This window comes from Petaurus breviceps, unplaced genomic scaffold, assembly GCF_028583685.1.
Source record: "Petaurus breviceps papuanus isolate PSGF00001 unplaced genomic scaffold, PetGlider_PUasm1.0 90842, whole genome shotgun sequence".
In the NCBI taxonomy this organism is placed as follows: Eukaryota; Metazoa; Chordata; class Mammalia; order Diprotodontia; family Petauridae; genus Petaurus; species Petaurus breviceps.
The window spans coordinates 5,181,731-5,202,658 of record NW_027187358.1 but is presented as its reverse complement, the minus strand read 5'-3'; the positions used below and the strand labels follow the sequence as shown (position 1 = coordinate 5,202,658).

General features: G+C 43.3%; 1 long non-coding RNA gene across 3 annotated transcripts in view; it reads left to right on the top strand.

Moving 5' to 3' along the window:
- LOC138148778 (uncharacterized) overlaps positions 1 to 20,928 on the top strand; it is a 128,810-nt gene that overhangs the window by 64,296 nt on the left and 43,586 nt on the right. Inside the window, exon 5 of one of the 3 annotated variants that reach the window (XR_011165167.1) lies at positions 6,793 to 7,656. The exons of the other annotated variants lie outside the window; for them this stretch is intronic. This is a non-coding gene — a long non-coding RNA (uncharacterized lncRNA). Of the gene's footprint in view, positions 1 to 6,792; positions 7,657 to 20,928 lie in introns of those variants that run through there. 3 annotated transcript variants of the gene reach the window in all.

Here is a 20,928-nt window from a genome sequence, read left to right as displayed (position 1 = left end):
CTTATGGACTAGTGAGGGTACCTTCCCAGGGCTCTTCATTTCATAGAAAGTCAGAGGTCACCTTTTCCTCTTATTCCTCCTTCTTAGAGGAAAGTGTAGGGACCAAGGGGATTGATGGTATCTTAGAAAGAGCTCTGGATTTTAAGTCCTGACTTTACTACATATCAGCTACTTACTTCTCTGAGCCTCAGTTTCATTATCTTTGAAATGGGGGCAATGAGTACCTCCTCCTCAGGGTTCTTATGAGGAACCAATGAGATAAACGTAGGTAAAAGTGAATGAATGACTTAGTGGATCTCCAGGGCCCTTTATCCTTTTAAGTCTATGGTCTTCTAATCCTGTGGGGTTTGGAGGTTCCTGGTCACAGCATAAGTGAAGTAGGAAAGTAGGTGAATGGACCAGGAACAGGATTGAGGTGAAGAAGGACTGTGGAGTATCCCTTGGAGACATGCTAAGCTTCACTCCAAGCTGTGCCTATCAATGGGGAGTCTCCTAGAGGAGGTCTTAGGGCTCTAAGGCTTGAGCTCAGGAAGGGTCCTGGCCATGAGGAACAAGTGACCCTCTCAGAGAGAGAAATCTAGACTCAAATGCCCACTTTTGGGGGGCAAGGGGGAAAGGAGAGGGCCATAGGGGCTCTTGGAGGGTTGGTACAAGCTTGTCCAGATCTATTCAAAATGTTTTGGGACCTGCCTCTTCACTTCAGGCAAAGGCAAGCAGCTTATCTGGAGTTCTTGGCTGGATATTCTGGCCCCCTCCTCCACAGGGGACAGCTGGTCAGCTGACTTTCCATGACAACTTGGAGAGGAATCCTGGAAAGTCAGCTCAGTGAGGGCTGGCAGCAGGAAGAAAACCAGCCTCACTGAGGGAGGGAGGGAGGGAAGGAGGGAGGGGAGAGAGAGAGAGAGAGACAGAGAGAGACAGACACAGAGAGAGACAGAGAGATAGACAGAGACAGACAGACATATACACAGACAGAAACAGAAAGAGACAAAGAGACACACATATAACATAGAGACACACAGAGACAAAGATAGAGACAGAGTCAAAGACAGAAAGATACAAAAAATGCAGGATCAGAAAGAGGGGGATGGGAAGACAAAGAGGGAGAGATAGAGACAGAAATAAGTCCCTTGTGGTTCTAAATCCTATGATTCTATGGGAGGGAGACAGACCCTCAAAAAGAAAGAAACAGGATCCAAGGGTGAGAGGAGGCACCATTTTACTCTCCTAGCAAAGAGGCACAGTCGGTCAAGAAAGCCTGGCCCAGAGAAGACTTCTTACTGAAGCCTTTGATTCCAGCCATGTTTTCTTTTGTCCTTTAGTTTCCATTTTGGTGACACTCCTGGGGGCAGGTTTCTGGGTCCTTCCTTCCTTTTTCCCGTGAGTTTTGTGCCAGGGGCTCTTGAGTATTTAGGGTGTATGTGAGCACTCCCCAGAGTTTAGGACTCAGGACTATGCTTGTGCTTGGTTTCTCGGCCTGTGCTCCCCACTCTCCCCAGGGTTAATTCTCATTTGAAGGCTTGTCTCCCCTTCACCTCCCCACCCTCAAATCAATCTCATTTCTCAACAACTTTGACTAGGTATGGTAGAGAATTACATGCCCCGCCCCCACACACCTCCAGGCTCTATTCCACTCCCTTCCCTCCCCCTCCAATAATATGGGGCCCTTTGAAATGGATTTGTTCCCTACATAGTTTATGAGGCTCATAACATTTTTTTTGAGGCTTTTACCATAGGAACAGGACAGGGTAGGTAAGATCAGAAAACCTATCAGCCCTGAGGTCTGCACCTTAGTTAGGAAGGGCATTGCCCTTGTGACCAAGACTGGATTCTTGGGCATCCTGTTTCCTCCTCTACCCCATGTTTGGGGATTGTTGAATATAAGGACCTTGTTACCAAGACCTACCTCCTCCTTCCCTCAGCCCTTCCGCCCTAAACTGTGTCGATGCCATACTAATCCAGAGCTAGACATTCAAGGGTTAAATAGCCAAGTCTCTGTCCCTCTGACTTGGTCTCCCTCTGTCTCTGTTTTGAATCTCTTCTGTTTCTATGGGTCTCCTCTGCCATTCAGAGGGAGGACTGTGAGCTAGGACTTTGGTCACCATGGCAACAGGCTGTGTATTTGGGAATTCTGGGTTGGGATCCAGGATCACGAAAGCAGATATTTAGACTCTTTTGCTTAACCTTCTGAGGCCTGGAACAGAAAAGCATCTCCCTGACGGTCTGGGGAAGGTGGGGTGGTGGATTCTCCCAAAGGACCTTGATGAGTGGAGAGGGCAAAGAACTATCCCTTGACCAAGAAGGGGCACCCGGGACCTTCACACATTGAGTCTCTACTGACTGCCTAGTGTTGGGGGTCTTAGAGAGGAGGATTGGTCCATAGTAGAAAAGCCATGACCAGGTGCGTTTGCATAGCTAGACAGTGGCAATCTATCATCTCTGATCTCTTCCCAACCGGACATCATTCTTCCTTTCCAGCCTTCTATTCCTATCCACACATACCATAATTCAGTTGGCAGACTGGCATCTCCAGGCTTCTGGCCTTTGTACTGGCAGTCCCGCATGCTTGGAACTCTCCCTGTCTTTACACCCCTCTCCCAAAATCACAAATTTCCTCCAGACTCAGCTCAAGTGGCCCCTTCTGCATGATAACTTTCTTCCCTCCACCTCACCCCCCCCCCCATCTGCAATCACCTTCCTCTACAAAGTTGCCTTGTATCTGCTCTGTATGCTTATTTATGGGTGTGTCATTCCCCCATTAGTATAGAAGGGCAAGGACTGTTTAGATTTAAGTTCCCAAAGCCTCACACACAGTAGGAGCTTAATAGAGGCTTTTTTTTTGGTTCATTGATAGAAAGTGAAGGGAAAAATTGTACCTGTCTTTTTTTTTTTTAGGTAACCAGGGTTAAGTGACTTGCCCAGGGTCATACTGCTAGTAAGTGCCTGAGGCCAGAATTGAATCCAGGTCCTCCTGACTGCAGGGCTAATGCTCTATCCACTATACCACCAAGCTGTTCCCCCCATCTTACTGATTCACTTCTGGGAGTCCAGTGAAGGGAATAAAGTTGACAAAATACACTGGCATCACACTACAGGTATTGGTGGGGATTCTGCCTTGATGTGGGCAAGGAATTATTGTCCCCATTTTACAAATGAAGAAACTAAGGCCCAAAGAAAGCAAGTGACTTGCCCAGGATCCCGCAGCTCATTAATACGAGAGAACTGGAAGCAGCTCTCAGTTCTCAACTGGAGAAGCTTTCCATGACACTCTGCAACTCAGATGAGGTGCCCTCAGAATGATACGTGCAGGCATCTACCTTCTCTGTCTCCAGCTGGCCCAGCCTTCTACTCAGGGCTGAGATTCTGGGTATTGCACAATAGAGCTCACTGAATACCCCCTCAGGGAAAATGTGCTGAGGGTCACTAGAACTGCTGAGTCAGGAGAATAGGAGGGTGAGAAGTACCAGGGGAAAGCTAGAGACCGAATCTGCTGAGCTGGAGGTCCCTGGGGCACTGTCCCCTGACCTCTGCTCCTGCGAACAGCGAGCCAGACTGCTGGGGCATCCCCAGGGAACGTTCCTGGAAAACAGTTTGTTTCCTGATGTGTAATATGCTTTGGTTTTCTCTGCCCAATTCTACTTTAATGGGTTCTCCAGATAGCATACATGGGATGAGCGGCTATCTTCACATCGTTTGACCCCAGGAAGCATTAGGGGAATGACTGGATGGACTCCCCAGTGTCCTTTCGAGGGGTGTTTTAGATTGCAAGGTTGTCTTTCTCAGGTAGCCAAGTGCTCAGTGCTTGGGAGAGAGGAACCAAGAACCAGGGCATCCTGAACAAGAGGTACTCTCCTAAAGACCCCCCGGGTACTGGATTCTTGGGTGTATATATATATATTTCAGCTGGGTGTATGCTGGCCTCTGAGTGCGGTGAGGGGGGTCTGGGAGTCAGTGAATGCTTGGGTGGGCAGCGTGAATTTGTGTGTGAGGGTGTACCTGAGGGAGCTGTGTTCTTCTGAGTGTGTCTCTGAATGAATGGTATTCAGTCTGCTTGTGGAGTGTATTTCTGAGGTGTGTGCGTGTACCTGAGTGAATCTGAATGAGAGTGTGCATGTGTTTGTATATGTCCGCTTGTGTGTGTTTCTCTATGTGTGGGTATGTATATATATCAGAGTCTGTGGGGGTCTGTTTGGGGGGCTGTGTGTGTGTGTGTGTGTGTGTACGTCTGCTTGTATGTTTCTGCTTCTATGTGTTTATGTGTGCATATGTTTGTACACATCTGAATCTAGGGGTCTGCTTGTATGAGTTTCCGGGTATGTGTGTTTGTATATAGCTGCTTGTATGTTTCTGTTTGTGTGGGTTTCTGTTTTGTGTGTATGTGTGTTTGTATATGTCTGAGTCTGTGGGGGGTCTGCTTGTATAAATTTCTGGGTGTGTATATACATGTTTTATGCTTATATATGTGCTTATATATATCTTATGTGTGCTTGTACGTGTTTCTGTGTGTGGGTGTCTATGAATTTTGGGGGGTCTACTTGTGTGAGTTTCTGGGTTTGGGTGTGTGTTTGCATATGTCTTCTTGTATGTTTCTCTGTGTGTATATGTATTTCTATATGTCTGAGTCAATGGGGGCTGCCTGTGTGAGTTTTTGGGTATGTGTTTGAGTGTGCATGTGTGTCTGAATGAGTGTGTGTATGTCTACTTGTATGTGTTTCTGAAAGTGTGTGTGTGTGTGTGTGCATGTATACACATGAGTGTGTGGGGGTCTGTTTGTGTGAGTGTATTTCTGGGGGTTGTGTGTGTCTAAAAGATTACTCATTCATTCAGAGAGAGGCTCCCCTCAGAGCACTTAAATCTTCATGAAGGAAAATAATCAGATAATGAGTTCATTTCCGATTTCACATTTGATGCCAACATTCCTAGGAAATAAGAGCCTATGCAGGGCCCTCCTGGCTTCTTCTTGTGGCTTTGATTAGCTGAAAAACAGCCTGAGGCCTTCCACACCCACCAACTCAGAGCCCTGGTGCTTCCTCAGAATGAGAGCTGGAGCTTGTCAGAGTGACCAGGAGGAGGTCCTAAGAGGAGCTGTGTAGACCTGCCCTCCTCCCCCCCCAAAAAAAAACCCCAAACCCTTGGAAATGACCTTTAGTCCTCTGACAGTGTTGTGGCCCCTCCCCCCCCCCCCCCCCCAAGGATTTAGATGCCTAGGCCTCAGGCCTTACCTTAGGAAGAGTGGGCAGCGGCCCAACTTTGATGTCCATAAGTGAGCAGTCTTGATGCTAAAGGAGATGCCACAGCCCCCAGTCATCTCCCCATTAGCCTGTGGGGGTGCCCAGAAATCTACCTTTAGAGATTAGATCCTCTTGTCTTATTCTGAACCATCTCCACATATTCCCTTTTAAAATGCAATTGTCCCTTAGAAGGGTAGTACATGAAGCCAATTATCAGCCATGACACTTAATGTGAATGAGTTTATCAGATTTTTTTCCTGTAAGGCAGTAGCCAAGACTAAGGCAGTGAAGAAAGGAGTTTTGCCAGTTAAGGAGAGCGAAAGGAGAGGAATGGAATTTGAGGAACTTCTCCAAAAAGACAGACCACTCCTCCCTCCCTCTAGTAGTGAGGCTTGAACACCTGGGGATTGGAAGATGGGATCAGAAGGATCCAGAAAAGGCAGTTGGAGCATCACCAAAGGCAGACTTCAACATTTTGTATCCTAGGAGACCCAAGAAAGAGTTGTCCCTTCCTTCTTTCCTCCCTTCCTCCACCTTCCTTGCTTGCTCCCTCCCTCCCTTCCTTCCTTTATTTCTTTTCCATTCTTACCTTCTCTTCCTTCTTTCCTTTTCTTCCTTTTCTTCCTCTTCCTTCCTTCTTCCTTTCCCTTTCCTTTCCCTCTCCTCTCCTCTTTTCCTTCTTTCCTTTTTCTCCCTTCCTTCCTTCCCCTTCTTCCCTTCTTTCTTCCCCCTTCCTTCTCTTCTTTTCCTTTCCCTCCCTTCCATCTTCCTTACTCCCTTCAAGTCTTCATTAAATACCTAGTCCACTGCTAGCTACAGTGAAGAATAAGCACCATTTCCTGCATTACTGGGGCTCACAGTCTACTTGGGGAGTCCCATACCAGAAACAATTAGGGCACAATGCATGATGGCATGTTAATTCAATGCTTCATTGTGTATGGAGTTCACCATGCCTAAAAGGATGAGAAGGATTTGGAGGTGGTGAGGAAATCCAGGAAAAAGAAACAGAATGGGCAAAAACAGACCAACTCTACTTGTTGTGGGTTTTCCTTATTCTTGGGTTCCATGTCACCTAAATATGGTAGGAAAATCTATGATTTCATCTGTGAGAGAATATGATTTAGGAGAAAAGTTGCTAAGGTCCCTTGCCTTTTCCCATTGCCTTCTATTTACTTTGAGTATACTTATACAATGAGGCCCTAGCCAGAGGAGTTCCATTCTTAGAGGGTGTGAAGCCTGCTCTACTTGTGGCCTAGGAAGGGGCTAGGAGCCTATTTCTGAAAAAGCAGATGATGTATAATGCCAAGGTCCTTCTCCCTCATTTGGAGCACGTGTAGATATCCTTTAACTGGTTCCAAGTGGTGAGAAGATGGGGCATTGCTTGAACTGAGGCATTTTCAAAAAACACTCACCTGACTGACTATTGCTGTTATTTGGAAAGATGTGTTCTAAACCTGTAGACGAGAAGAGGCCTTAGTTTTCCTGTCTGAGGCCAATACGTGGCCCATGAACGTGGGCCTCTATTCTCTGCATCCTTGCATTATTTCTTTCCTGTTTCTAGGTGAGGGGATATTGGAGTCAGTTATGATTTTGTAAACTTCATAAGGTCACCAGAGGGTCTAGGACCTGAAGACTAGCTGAACCACTTGCTTGACCCAGTCGAGACCGAAGGCAGCCAAAGCATGAAAAGTGGATGTTAACTTGAAGAGGTGAATATTATATAGAACCTGGTTTAAGTGTGAGTTCACCCTCCCCAGGCACTGAGGTGGTAAGAGGGAGATGCCCCCCAGTTTTTTGGAGGGGAAGAGGGAAATATTTGTATCTGTGTACTTGTCCTATCTTCTCAGTAAAAATCCTTTTGTAAAAGCTGATTGATGTTAATTGGTTAAATGGACCTGGGACACTAATCATTGGGGGTTCAAGCTGCACCTATTAGAGAATCACTTGGGATAGGGAGATGTAACCAGCACTGCTTTCAGAATCTGGCCTGCTAGTGCGCACTCGATTTGAGAGGGTAAATTCAGAGCTTTACTACACTTACATGTTTACATGGTGGTCCCCTCTCCTGATAGAATATAATATGTTCCTTGAGGGCAGGTACTGTTTCTTTTCATTTCCATCACCGAACACACTAACAATGTCTGACAAAAGTAGGTGCATCATAAATGTTTGGTTTTTTGATTAGCAAATCTTAGGGAGTGACTTGTCCAGAGTCATGTAGTTAGTGTCAGAGGTAGGAAATGGGCCAAGAGCTTCCTTACTTCTAGCCCAACACTATCTACTATCCTGGGGTACTTTATTCCTATCACAGGAGGATGTTGTTATTACTGTCTCTAAGCAAATCCTTCTCGGCCAGGCCCGGTCCAGTCTCTCCCACCTCCTCTGGGAAGGGACCCCCTGCAAGACCTTGAGATCTTAACCAGCCCCCCCCTCCTCACCTGCTAGTTAGCAGTCACATCTCTCACACAGCCAACCATGTAGAGTACAAAAAAATGACTTCACTGCAGGGTGAGGCATCTCAGGAAATAAACTCTTACCCTCATTCAGTATAGTGACATAATCTAGGTTAACATATAAATCTAGTTTAACATCACTCTGTTTCACCCTCCCCACCCCCTCCCCGGGCTATCCAGAATTAGTCCTTGGTACTTGAGTAAAGTCAGGTCCTTTCTGGCTGTTCTCCAAATACAAATATTTAGTTCAGGCTGAAACTATTCTCCCTAACACCCCAGCTGGTTGTTTGATCCTTTCTGGTTCCTGGATAAATCCACAACTTCCTTGAAATTCACGGCTCATGACTAGACCTGTCCCAAAGGATAAATCCGTTTTGAGCTGTTCTGACCAGTCTGAAGATCAGCTCCAGGTGACACTGGGCTAGATGAGATAGCCTGGCCCTGGAGCTAAGCCCCAGCCTTGGTCTGCAGTCTCCTGTACCCTGTACTGTTGCTATGATCTGTATGCTTCTATTTTTTTTTTCCTTTTTGGAGAGCCTAAGTTAGACTGATGCCCTTGGGGGAAGGGTACTTATTAAATGGGAAAAACAGTAGAGACTTCTGAAATGGGAATAAAGAGATACTGGTTTCAAATTCTGCCTCAGATATAGTGGGCTAGCTGGGTGTCCAGGGGGAAGATATTTTGCCTTTCTGCACCTCGGTTTCCTGAGCTCTAAAATGGGGCAATACTAGTATCTGCCTCACAAGGTTGTTGTGAGATAATGTTTGTAAAGCACTTTACATACCTTAAAAGGCTGGCTAAATATAACACATATTATGATTAAATGGGATATAATGGAATGGTTTACCTAGTCCTTTGCAATTCATGAAGGTGTCCTGTATCTAACAAGTTTCTCTGGCCATTTTCATGAGGCCTGGCCACATGGCCTCAACCATATTCTCCTGGATCTCCAGAATCCACCTTCTGATTTCCTTCCCTTCAGCCTTTTTCCTTCTCAAATGCAATTTTTTCTTCCCAGGGCCTTTCAGACTTACACTGTTTCCACCAGCTTCCATATCCTTAGGTTTAACTCATAGATAAGTCTAAAAATCCATGCTTCACCCTGCCACCTCCGGTGATGGATCAATCAGGGATGGCTACCCAAATCATACTGAGCTGGGACCTAGCTTGCCAGCTACCCACATATACCCCTGTGGCCTCTGGCCCACTCCCTCATCCAAAAACCAGAGGGCTCAAACCTGAAAGACATCTTAAAGCTGCTCTGGTCCAGGGCTCATCTCTAAGAAATGAGGAAACTAACACTGGAGGAGAAGGACCTCATCACTGGATGACGTCATCACGGAGTCAACCAACATCAAACAGACTACTGACCCAAAGAACTTTGCAGTTAGAAGGGATGTCAGAAATTGCCTTGATAGACCCATTGTCGAGCAGAAATGTCCTTTCCAGCCTCCCCTTAGAGATAGTCCAGCCTCTACTTGGAGACCTTCGTTGAAGGGAGTCTCACTACCTCCAAGGCAGCCAAATCCACTTTTGAACAATTATGATTGTAGATAATTTCTTACTACCTATAAGTAAATATGCCCAAACTTGACAAGGATGCCTCATTCTTCCACAGATCCACAAATATTTCTTCAAACAGTCTCTCTCTTTTTCTCTGTCTCTCTCTCTCATTACCTTTCTCTCTCTTTGTCTGTCTCTCTTTCTTTCCCTCTGCTCCTCTCTCTCTTTCTCTCCAACTGATCTGGCTTAAAAACCACAATCCACAATCTATACATTGTATTTAGATGTCTGTCTCTTCTTTAATTATTTTGCTTTTACCACTTTTTTTTTAGCCACAGAGTCTCAGGGAGACACTCATGTATAGGGGGCAGAAAGAGAAAAATCAAATAGTAAAGGAAACAGAGGACAAGTCAGAAAAGACTTAGAAGAGAGAGCACTGTCAGAAGTCAAAGACCAAACAAGTATCAAGGTCAGGGTGACCAAGAAGACCATGGTCTTTAGGAAATAAAAAAGGGATAAGAATTTGGAAAAGTCCATTAGATTTGACCATTAGGAAATCATTGGTGATTTCCAATTTTTTTTTGCTTTTTTTTTGGAGGGGGGAAGGCTAGGTAATTGGGGTTAAGTGACTTGCCCAAGGTCACACTGCTAGTAAGTGTTAAGTATCTGAGGCCAGATTTGAGTGAGTCAAATTTTAGTAGACAGGTAGGGGACTGAAGCCAGACTACAAGGGGTTGAAGAGTAAATAGACGGTGAGGAAATGGAGGTGGCAAGGGTGGAGTCCTCAGACTCATAGAATCTCATGTTTAAAGGAGATTTTAGAGGCCATCTAGCCTAAGCCATACTAACACAGGAAGTCTTTCTGCCACATACCAGACATACAGTCGTTGCTTGAAGACCTCCAGTGAAGGGAACCCATTACCTCATGAGGTGACCTATTCCACTTTTGGAAAGCTCTAATTGTTAAGTTTTTCCTTACACAGAACCCAAATTTGTTTCTCTTACAACTTCTATCCATTGTTCTGCCCTCTGGAGCCAAACAGAATAATTCAATTCTTCTATACGACAGCCTGACAAATACTTGAAGGTTTCCATTATGTCCCCTCTAAATATTCTCCAGGCTGTATCCCCATTTCCTTATGTGATCTTGGAATGGCAAGATCTCTATTCCCTTCCTTATCCAATGTGGCTTCCAGGGCTGAGCACAAATTTCAGATGTGCTCTGTCTGCGACAGAGTACAGACGGTCTATTATCACCTGGAAACAAGTAAGATTAGATTGAATAGGATGAATATAACCTTGTGCACATTAGCTCTAACAATCAATTTCCCAAATGTAGGATGAGAGAGGCATAGTGAGAGAAGGTGCCTACCTGGGAATTTAGTGGAAGTTTAGCACAAAGCAACATCACGACCCAGCAATGAGCAAAGGTAAAGCTATCTTAGACTCCATTAAGATAGACCAGAATACAGCTACGTTTGGAATACTGGGTTCAGTTTCAGGCACCACATTTTAGGAGAAAGAGATAAGCTAGAGAATATACGGAAGAGAAAAAGCAGGATAGAGAAAGGACTGAAAATCTTGTCATATCTATGCTTCCAAAGTAACTAAACTTGCATACCCTTTGATCCAGTGATATCATGAGTAGGTCTGTACACCAAAGAGACTGAAGAATCTTGAGTAAAGGACCTATATGTATAAAAATATTTATAGCAGCTTTTTCTGTGGTGGCAAAGAGTTGGAAAATAAGAAGGTATCCATTAACTGAGGAATGGATGAACATATAATAACATATGAATATATTGGAATACTACTGTGCTATAAGAAATGATGAAGGGAATGGTTTCAGAGAAATCTGAGAAGACTTGTATGAACTGATGTAGCATGAAGTGAACAGCACCAGGAGAACAATTTTTATAATGACAACATTATAAAGACAATTTCGAAAGATTTAACAATGCTGATCAATCCAATGATCAACCCCAAGTCCAAAATACTGATAATGAAATAAGCTACCCACCTCCTGACAGAGAGGTGATGGATTCATTGTAGAGATTAAAATGTTGAATTTTTTGGATACAACTAATTGGATAATTTGCTTTACTTAACTATGTATATTTGTTATAAGAGGTTTTATTTTTCTTTTTTCTTCAATGGAAATGGGAGAGTGAAGTGGGAGGGAGAGAATGTACACTTTTGTAAATTAAAGAAAAGATAATTAAAAAAAAAAAGAAAAGCCTGTTAAATGAAGACTGAAGGAACGGGGAGTGTTTTGTCAGTAGAAGAGAAGACATAGGGAAGGATAGAAGGGGACCATAATAATTATCTTCAAGTATTTGGAAAGCTGTCATTTGGAAAAGAAATTAGACTTGTTCTGATTGACTCTAGAGGACAGAAATGAGAATAATGGGTGAAAATTGCAAAATACCAGTGCTAGACTTGAAAATTTTCTAACTAGAGTGAACTAAAAATAGAATGTGTAGCTTAGGCAGGAAACTTAAATAGTTTCCCCTTCACTGGAGACCTTCAAGCAGAATGGGATTGGCTACTAGTGAAAAATACCATATTGAGGATTCTTTTTCCTGTACAGGCTAGACTAAATCAAACTAAAATAGAAACAGATCCCTGTAGACTACTTATTGACTTAGAAAACCACAAATTAACATTATCTATATTATATTTTTATCTATCTATCTGTCTATCTATCTATCTATCCATCCATCCATCTATTCATCTATCATCTTTCATCTCTCTCTCTCTCTCCATCTATCTAAACATTCTTTAATTACATTTTAATCTGGTTGGGTCAGGAGCTTTGCAGCGGGGAGTTTGACGCCTTTGAACTAGATGACCAGTGAGATCCTTTCCATTTCTAAAATTTTGTGATTCTGTGATTCTGTTCCACATCTTTACCTCTCTGAATCCTTCTCTTCTTTCAAGGTTCAGTTAATATGACCTTCTGCAATAACCGTCACTGATAATTCCAGGTACTCAACCCCAAGTTCCTCAATTTATCTCCTATTTACTTATCAATCGACAAAAATTTATTAAGAGCTTACTAAATGTCTGGCACTATGTGCCTTGGTTCTACAAAGGCAACAGTAAAACAATGCCTGCCCTCAAGAAGCTGATATTTTGTGCCTGCCTTGGTAGGACAGATAAGATAATAATATAGAGAGGGATGGGGACACTAGCAACTGAGAAGACCAGAGAAAGCTTTGTGTAGAAGGTGGTGTTTCAGCTGACTCTTGAAGGAAACAAGGGGTCTCAAGAAGCAAAGATGGGGAGGGAGTGGATTTAATGCATGAAGGACAGTCAGTGCAAAGGTAAGGAGATGAGTGACAGAGTGTGGTGCATGAGAAACAACAAGGAAGCCAGTGCAGATGGACTGCATTGTGTGTGAAGAGGAATTATGTGGAAAGGCTAGAAAGGGAGGCTGGAGCCAGTTTGTGAAGAGATCTAAATGCCAACCAGAGGAGTTTATATTTACAACCAGAGATAATAAGGGGTCACAGAAGTTTGTTGAGCATGAAAATCACATGGTCAGATGTGCACTTTAGGAAAAGCTCCTTGGCAACTGAATGGAGGTTGGGTTGGGGTTGAGGCAGAGAGATCACTTAAGAGGCAATTACAATAATCTCAGCAAGAGCTGATAAGGACCTTTACTAGAGTGATAGTGAAGAGAGAAAGGAACAAATATGAGAGATATTGTGGAGGTAGAATTGACAAAACTTGGCAATTGTTGGGTATGTGGAAGGATGGAGAGTGAGGAATCAGTGATAACACTCAGGACATGAACGTGGGAGAATGACTGGATGGTCGTTGTTGTTGCTGTTTAGTCCGTTAGTTATGTCTGACTCTTTCTGATCCCATTTGGAGTTTTCTTGGCAAAGATACTGAGTGGTTTGCCATTTCCTTCTGCAGCTCATTTTACAGAAGAGGAAACTGAGGCAAACAGGATTAAGTGACTTGCCCATGGGATCACACATTTTTAGTTCACATGCTAGTTTTAAACCGGATTTGAACTCAGATCATCCTGATTCCAGGGCTGGCACTCTATTCACTGTACCACCTAGCTACCCTGTGGCCTGATGGTGGTATGCTCAAAAAGACTAGGAAAGTTAAGAAGAGGGGTAGTTTTTGTAGGAAAGCTAATGAGTTTTTGTTTTGGACATGTTGAGTTGGAGATGACTCTGGGAACATCCAATTCAAAATGTCCAGTAGGCAGTTGAAGTGCATGACTGGAGCTCAGGAGACAGTCTAGGGTTGAATGTATATAGATTTGGGAATTATCTGCCTAAAGGTGATCATTGAACCCACTTGAGCTGATCAGATCACCAAGTGAGAGAATATAACAAGAAAAGACTAGAAAGCTGAAGACTCTGTTGTCTACACCATGTTGTCTAATCATTCATCTTGTGCTTATGAAGTTGGCTTTTTTAACCTGAGTATAGGGCTTTATACTTATCTCTATTAAATTTCATTTTATTAGATTGGGTTGATCATTCTGTCAAGATTCTTTTGGTTTCTGACTGCTATCCATTTTAGATACTGATTCTGCCCTCCATTTTATTAAAGAGGAAGAGAGATGTAGTCTAATTCAATCCAATTTAATAAGTATTTATTAAATTCACTGCATTAGATTCTGGGTATACAAAAACAAAAATGAAGTAAACGGTTTGTCCTCAAGAGGCTTATATTCTATAATCAATGCAAGCCACATTACATTCAACAATGTAAAAGAACAGTCAAGTGAAGGTCATTTTATCACACAGGAGGGATCGAACAGGTTTGTAAGCCAAGGGAAGGAGCTACTACAGCAAAAGAGACTGAAGATGAGATAGTATGAAAAATGACTGATGAATCAAGTGCCCAGCGAAGGCAGAATGGCAAGGAATTAAGGGTACATGGCCAAATAGCACAGTTTTTTCCTTTGACAGATTGGGAAAGTGAGACCCAGCAAGAGTGTAATTTTCTTAAGATCACACAAGTAGTTAATGTCAGAATCAGGATGAGGATGCCAGTCTTCTAATTCAGGTCCTCTCTAATTTCTGTACACTATACTTTGCTCAGCCTCCCCTCCCTAGTACATTCCACTTCCCTGTCCTCTGGTGACAGGAGTCTCCTGCTCTGCCCACAGATGTTTTCTTCCATACCTTTCGGCATCCCTAACCTGGGCCTAATCCATTGGCCTTATTCTTCTGTTTCCCCTCTCTACATTATGTGTCAGTTCCTAGCACAAACACATTCCCTTCCCTTCCCTTCCCTTCCCTTCCCTTCCCTTCCACACACACACACACACACACACACATCTTGCCTTTTTTATATCTGAGGTAGTTAACACATGAGAGTGAGAGGAAGGATGATTGACCTGATAGTAGTATGGTTTCTAGCTTTGGAGTCGAGTGATCTGGGTTCTGGTTTCAGTTCTATTGCTTGTGTGACCCCAGGCTGGTCATCTAATTTCCCAAGGCCTCTATCTTCCAGTAACAATAAAATTTCACTATAGAATCACAGGACCTAAAGTTGGAAAGAACTTTATAAATAACTGCATCCACCTCCTTCTTCTCATTGATGAAAGAACCAAATGACTTGCCCAGGTCAGACCTAGAGTAAGCATTAAAGGTGAGAATTCACATTAGCTGAACAAACATGTCTTCCTCATCTGAGGGTGGGGGTGGGGGGGAGATATGGCTATGAATCATGCTCTCCATGGTCAGACACTGTCTCCAGGTGGATTGGTTTTGCTTGAATATTTTTCTTTGTTATAAGAGAGGATTTAAGAGGAAATTACTTTGGAATAAAAAGGAAGGAAACACACATTTATTAATACCTACTATGTCCCATTCCCTGTGTCAAACACTTTACAAATATTATTTCAATTGATTCCCATAACAACTTTGTGAGGTAAGTCTTGCTATTATATCCATTTTACAGTTGGGGAAACTGAGGTAGATAGCGGTTAAGTGACTTGTCCAAGGTCATATAACTAGCAAGTATTTCAGCCTAAATTTGAACTGAGGTCTTCCAGACGAAGCACTCTATCCACATTTTAAAACTTAATTTAGAATTTTAAAAAACATAATCTGTTAAGATGACTAGAAATGTCCTTAATACTATGAGATCTTTGCCCTGGAAAGTTGTATATGTTCAAGGAGGTTATGGGGGAACACTCTACTCAACTCTTTTCCAATCTTTAAGAGAAGTTGAAAACAACACTTAGCCCAGTAAGTGTGTTCTCTGCATGTTTACATGTTCCTGGCATATTGATTTATGTACTGCCTAGGTGATGCACATTTGTGAGCCCGTGAAGGGCAGTGATATTCTCAGAACAGCATCTGAACATGTGGTGGTCATTCAGGCAGCCTTTGCTGGCAACTGGAAGGTTTTCCCCCCTCCCTGCTTGTGCTGACACATCCCTGAGACATGGCTCATTGGAAACCAAGTCACATTCAATCCTCTCTCTGCTTGAGTTTCCCAATGACAAACATCTGGGTGTTTCCAAAAAACCCAAAGGGCTTGACATTATCTGGACACAGTCCTGATTATAGGGAGTCAGAAAGAAAGATTTCAGGTGCCAAAGGGTTCTGGGTGAGGATGCCTCTGTGGGCCAGGGTCTGAGACATCAGAATATTCAGGATTCCAGGCATCATCTTTTTTTTTTCAAAATGACCTCCTGGCACTTTCCAGAAATTGCGTTGTCATGGGATTTGAAGAAGGAGGGGGAAAAAAGACCAGAAGATCATTCCCAGAGAGAAATGGTTAGAAATGCTAAAAGCAGCTGCCTCATTTCTCAAATCTAAGTTGCCTCTTCCCAGCTGGACTTCCCTCCCTTTCCTCCCTCCTCCCATTTGTCAGAACCCTTAGCTGAGACCCAGGATTCAAGCCCTGCTTTTAGCAGCTACTAACTAGCTGTGTGACCTTGTGCAAATCATTTAAAATCTCAGGGCCTCAATGTCCACATTTGTAAAATAAGGAAATTGGACTAAATCAGGGGTTCCTCACTTTTCTGCTTCCTGAACCCCCTGGGCAACAGTCTAGTGAAGCCTATGGGCCCCTTCTTGGAATAATGTTTTTAAATACATAAAACAAAATGCATGGGGTTGTAAAGGGAGCCAATTATATTGAAATGCAGTTATCCAGGGCTAAGCACAGAGCCTTACACTTTATAAATGTTTATTGATATTGAAAATAATAAATCCATGGACCCCAGGCTGAGTTCCCCGACTAGCTGTTGGCTAAAGGTTCCTTCTAACTCAGTTTATGACTGTGAGGTGAAGGGCATGGATGGTTTAAGCAGAAGACAGTGCTTCCTTGACCTCTGTGACCTCAAGAGTCCGTGATTAGTTCTGCCTTCCCTCTGCTTTTAAGGATTTGGGAGATAGAGGCTAGGGCCTCTCACCTTCTCTTTCATGCTTATCAGTTGTCCTCTCCCCCACCCCCCCTGGGGCCTGGTGTGTGTGATGCCCTGTAGACAGGATGGGGGCCTGCCTTCTGTCCCTTGCACTTCATAAGCTGAGGCTTCTGTAGCTGGAGGGGAGGGCCATGGGTCCTGGGCTGGACTTCTCTGTTATTGTGACTGCAATGGGAAGAAAAGAGAGGGAGCCAGCTGGTACACAATGCTAGCAGCCTGGGCTCTAGAATTAAAGACATCCTCTCCCATGCTAACCACATGGGTGAACTTGGGAAAATTATATAGCCACCCTGGGCCTCAGTTTCCCCATCTGTAAGATGAGGAAGAGAGGGTTAGATGGCCTTCTGAGGTCCCTTCCCACTCTCCAGTGGGATCCTATGGACAATCTGTTCCTCAGTTGCCCTTCCTGTCACCGGGCTCTTTGTTGCTAGTAGTAGGGACCTGGCTTAGATTTGTCCAGAAGACATAGGAATCACAGCAGCTTCCATATCTGTATAACTTTCTTTACAGTAGTCCCATGGCCTAGGGTCCTGCAAGCAGTATTATTCTGTATTATACTGTAAATAGTATTCTTAGGAGGCAGCTGGTGATGTAGTAGACAGAGGGCACCTGGGCCTAGAGTCAGGAAGTCTTGAGTTCAAATGTGACCTCAGATACTTACTAGCTGTGTGACCCTGGGCAAGTCACTTACCTGCTGCCTGCCTTGATTTCTTCAACTATAAAATGGATATTATAATAATAGTCCCTACTTCCCAGGGTTGTTTTGAGGATCAAATGAGTTAATATTTTCATACGTGCTTAGCACAGTGCCTGGAAACTAGTAGGTGCTATATAAATGCTTTTTTCCTTCCTTTTCCCCTCATACGAGATATGAGGAAAACAGGCTTCTGAAAGGTTCAATAAATTGCCCAGGAAAACACAGCTTTGTGAGTCTCAGAGTCAGGATTTGAACTCTGATCATGGGATCAGTTAGTGTTTGATTTGAACCCAGACCTCTGCTCTCCAAGTTGGATGCTTCTTTTTTTAAACTACCCCCTCATGCCTTTGCTTTTTGCTTGTTTCTCTCACCTAGGAAGCAATGCTCTAATCTTCACCTCATCCTCATTCACAGCCTCCAAACTCCCAGGGCCCAGACCAGATTCCGTCTCCCCCTTGAGACCTTCCTGACGACTCACTTCAGATCACAACCACACGCCTGGAGAATGTTAGAGCTGGAAGAGTCTTCCAACATCCTCATTCAATGGGGAAACTGAGGCCCAGAGGAGATAAAGTGGCTCATTTAGTAGTCTGATTTCCTAAAGCCTGTTTATATGTTCCACACAATTAGCACTTTATTAACTACTGTTCTACTCCCTAATTGTTTAAATTGCACAGGGTAGCTTTGCTTTATGTTACTAATTTATTCATGATTTTTTTTTGGGTGAACCTGGAATTCTTTATATTGGATTTGGTTAAAGGAAGGCCCACCCATACTGGCTTCCTTTCGAAAACAAGAATATTTTTGGATGTTTTCATCAGCAAAGTTGATGTCTTTCCCAGTTGTTTTCCCCATCTTCCCAACCGTAGGGCATGAGCCTGAGAGTAACCTGGCAGAGAAATGGTTCGTGAACCTCCTGGGGTTGGAGGGAGGGAAGGTGAGCCGCCACCAAATCAGACAAACACCCTTAGCAAGTACTACATGAAAAGCTCTGTGTCAGGCGCTGGGTATATGAAGATAAAACAAAAGCAAACAAAAATGAAAACAAACTAGAAAGAGTCACTAAGCTCAAGAGAGTCTGATTTTGAGGTGCCGAGTGACATTTAGCCCAGGGCCTAGTTTAGTAGGGACTGGCCTGCCCAGCTAGGATTACAGGATTAAGGAAGTGGTTTATAGATTTAGAGTTGGAAAGAACATTGGAGGCTATCTAGTCCAACACTTTCACTTTACAGATAAGGAAACTGAGGCCCATAGAGATTAGCTGACTTACCCAAGGTCACACAGGTGGTATTTCTGTCTCCATGCTTTTGCACTGGCTGTCCCCCATGACTGGAATTCATTTCTATTGACCTTCCATCGAATTAACCTTGACCTCTTAAAATTCCTTGTTCTCTTCAAAACTCTGCTCAAATGACACCTTCTACTTGAAACCTTTCCTGATTTCTTGGAATTTGAACCTGGGTCCTTTTACTCCAGACCCAGCATTCTTTCTACTGCACTTGCACTTCCTTGCCTCTCTTGATTGCCTGTCCAATCTTGACCTTCATTAAGCCAACCCACTATATGAAACTCCAAATTATAAACCACTTATGAAATGTAACTGATAAAAGGAGGAACTGAATTGATGACAAGGTAAGCAAGACTCCAACATTTCTGGCCAAAGAAGAGAATAGAAGTGGGCTCAAAGAGTTGGGAAAAGGAATGTAATAAGGAAGGACTCCTCTTTGGGAGTCAGAATTGAAGAAAGAATCATTGGATAGCTTTGAGGCTTCCAGGGGATAGAGTCAGCCAGCCTTGGAAATGAATAGCCAAGAGAGACAACAAAGGATTAAAAGAAGCTGTGAAGACAGGAAAACACGTTAAGGATGGATAAGCCAAGGATGGGATGTTGGCATTGTGATGGAAAAGGATGCCATTATGCTTCCCTGTGTTAAAATGGAGCCCTGCCTGAGCCATAAATGACCATGCTGGAGCCTCTTCTGCACCTTTGGGAGAAAAGAGGATGTACTCACCCTACGGAAAGGATATTAAATGTGATGAATTTTATGTAATTTTTCAGGAATGCTATTGAACTTGGGCTGACAAAGTAGGAAATAGGAAGTTTTCAATTGGAACTCCAAAACCTGTTTCATAACACTGACACACCCTTGATCAGTTTCACATTTATCTCAGAATCCTTTTCATGATTCCTAAGCACTTTAGAAATCTATTTTTTATTTTTGTAAAGTAAGGAGATATGAATTATGAGGAATATAATTTATCACATTCAAAGTTGTATAATTCTGAAATGAACACTTAATTTTGTTTTATTAAGGGGTTATACACAACTCAAGACTATTGTGGGTCTACTCAACACCTCATTATCAAGGGGAGGTATGGTCCTGGTTCTAAATTATGAAGGCACTTATGTCCTTCTCCTTCTTGCCCAAAACATAACAAAATATAAGATTTTTAAAAATTGCTCTTTGGGGGTCTCTTAGAAAGGACTGTTTGAGTAGATCTCTCGGGAGGATTTATGGAAGGACAAGGACAAGTTTACTCAAGAAGAGAGGGCATGGATGGGTCAGTATATGTCTTGGTGGAAATGAGGGCTCAGTCCTTGGGATGACACATCCCTAAAGTGTGAAAGTCTTTTCATTTGTCCACTGAGGTTACAAAGAGGGGGAGGTCACTCAGAAAAGAGATGGAAATGGGGGTAAAAGAGGCCAAGATTCACTGCTGAGGATGATTCCTTTCCCCATAAGCTCAGCTCCACGGGGACCTTTTGCTTTATGCTCTCCAGCTGCTAGTCACAATTTGGCTCAGATGTGGGCGTGGGTGTGGGTGTTGGGATGTGTGTGTCAAGAATCTCTTCTGATTAGTTTTAATGACTTATTTCTCAATAATGCAACATCAGGCCAAGTTCCTGCGCTGTGTGGGTTTGGTGTCCAAGAAGACCAGTCTTTGGCAAAGTTGTGAAGTGTAAACTGCATGGAGAATGTCTTGACAAATACAGCTCCCCCTTTCCCTCTCCAGGGTTATCTTCATCCTATCTCCTGTTCTCTGCTCCCAATGGTGGCTTAACTGACAAATCTGATGATCTTTTCTCAATTCTTATCTTCTCTGCAAACATTTGACATTATCAACCACTCTTTTCTTTTGACTCATTTTCTCAAGGGAAAGGAATATGCATTTATCAAGCTCATACTATGTTCTGGAACCTGTGCTAAGTGCTCTACAGATATTATCTCATTCAATCCTCACAATAACTCTAGGAGATAGAGGCTATTATTATTCCTGTTTTACAGATGAGGAAATTGAGACAGATAGAAAGGTTAAATTATTTACCCAGGGGAAGCTAATAAATAGAATCCAGTAAGTATCTGAGGCCACATTTGAACTCCAGGCTCAGCACTCTAACCACTGTGCAACCTAGCTGCTTCTGAAATATTCTAAATACTCACAAGACTTTTGTGACTGCTCTCTTGGTTCTCCTACCTATTGTATTACTCTTTCTCAGTCTTCGTTGATGGATCTTTATCCATATCATGTCTCCTAACCCCTAAATACCTGTGAGTATTTTCCAAAGCTCTGACCTGCATTTCTCTCTCTCTCTCTCTCTCTCTCTCTCTCTCTCTCTCTCTCTCTCT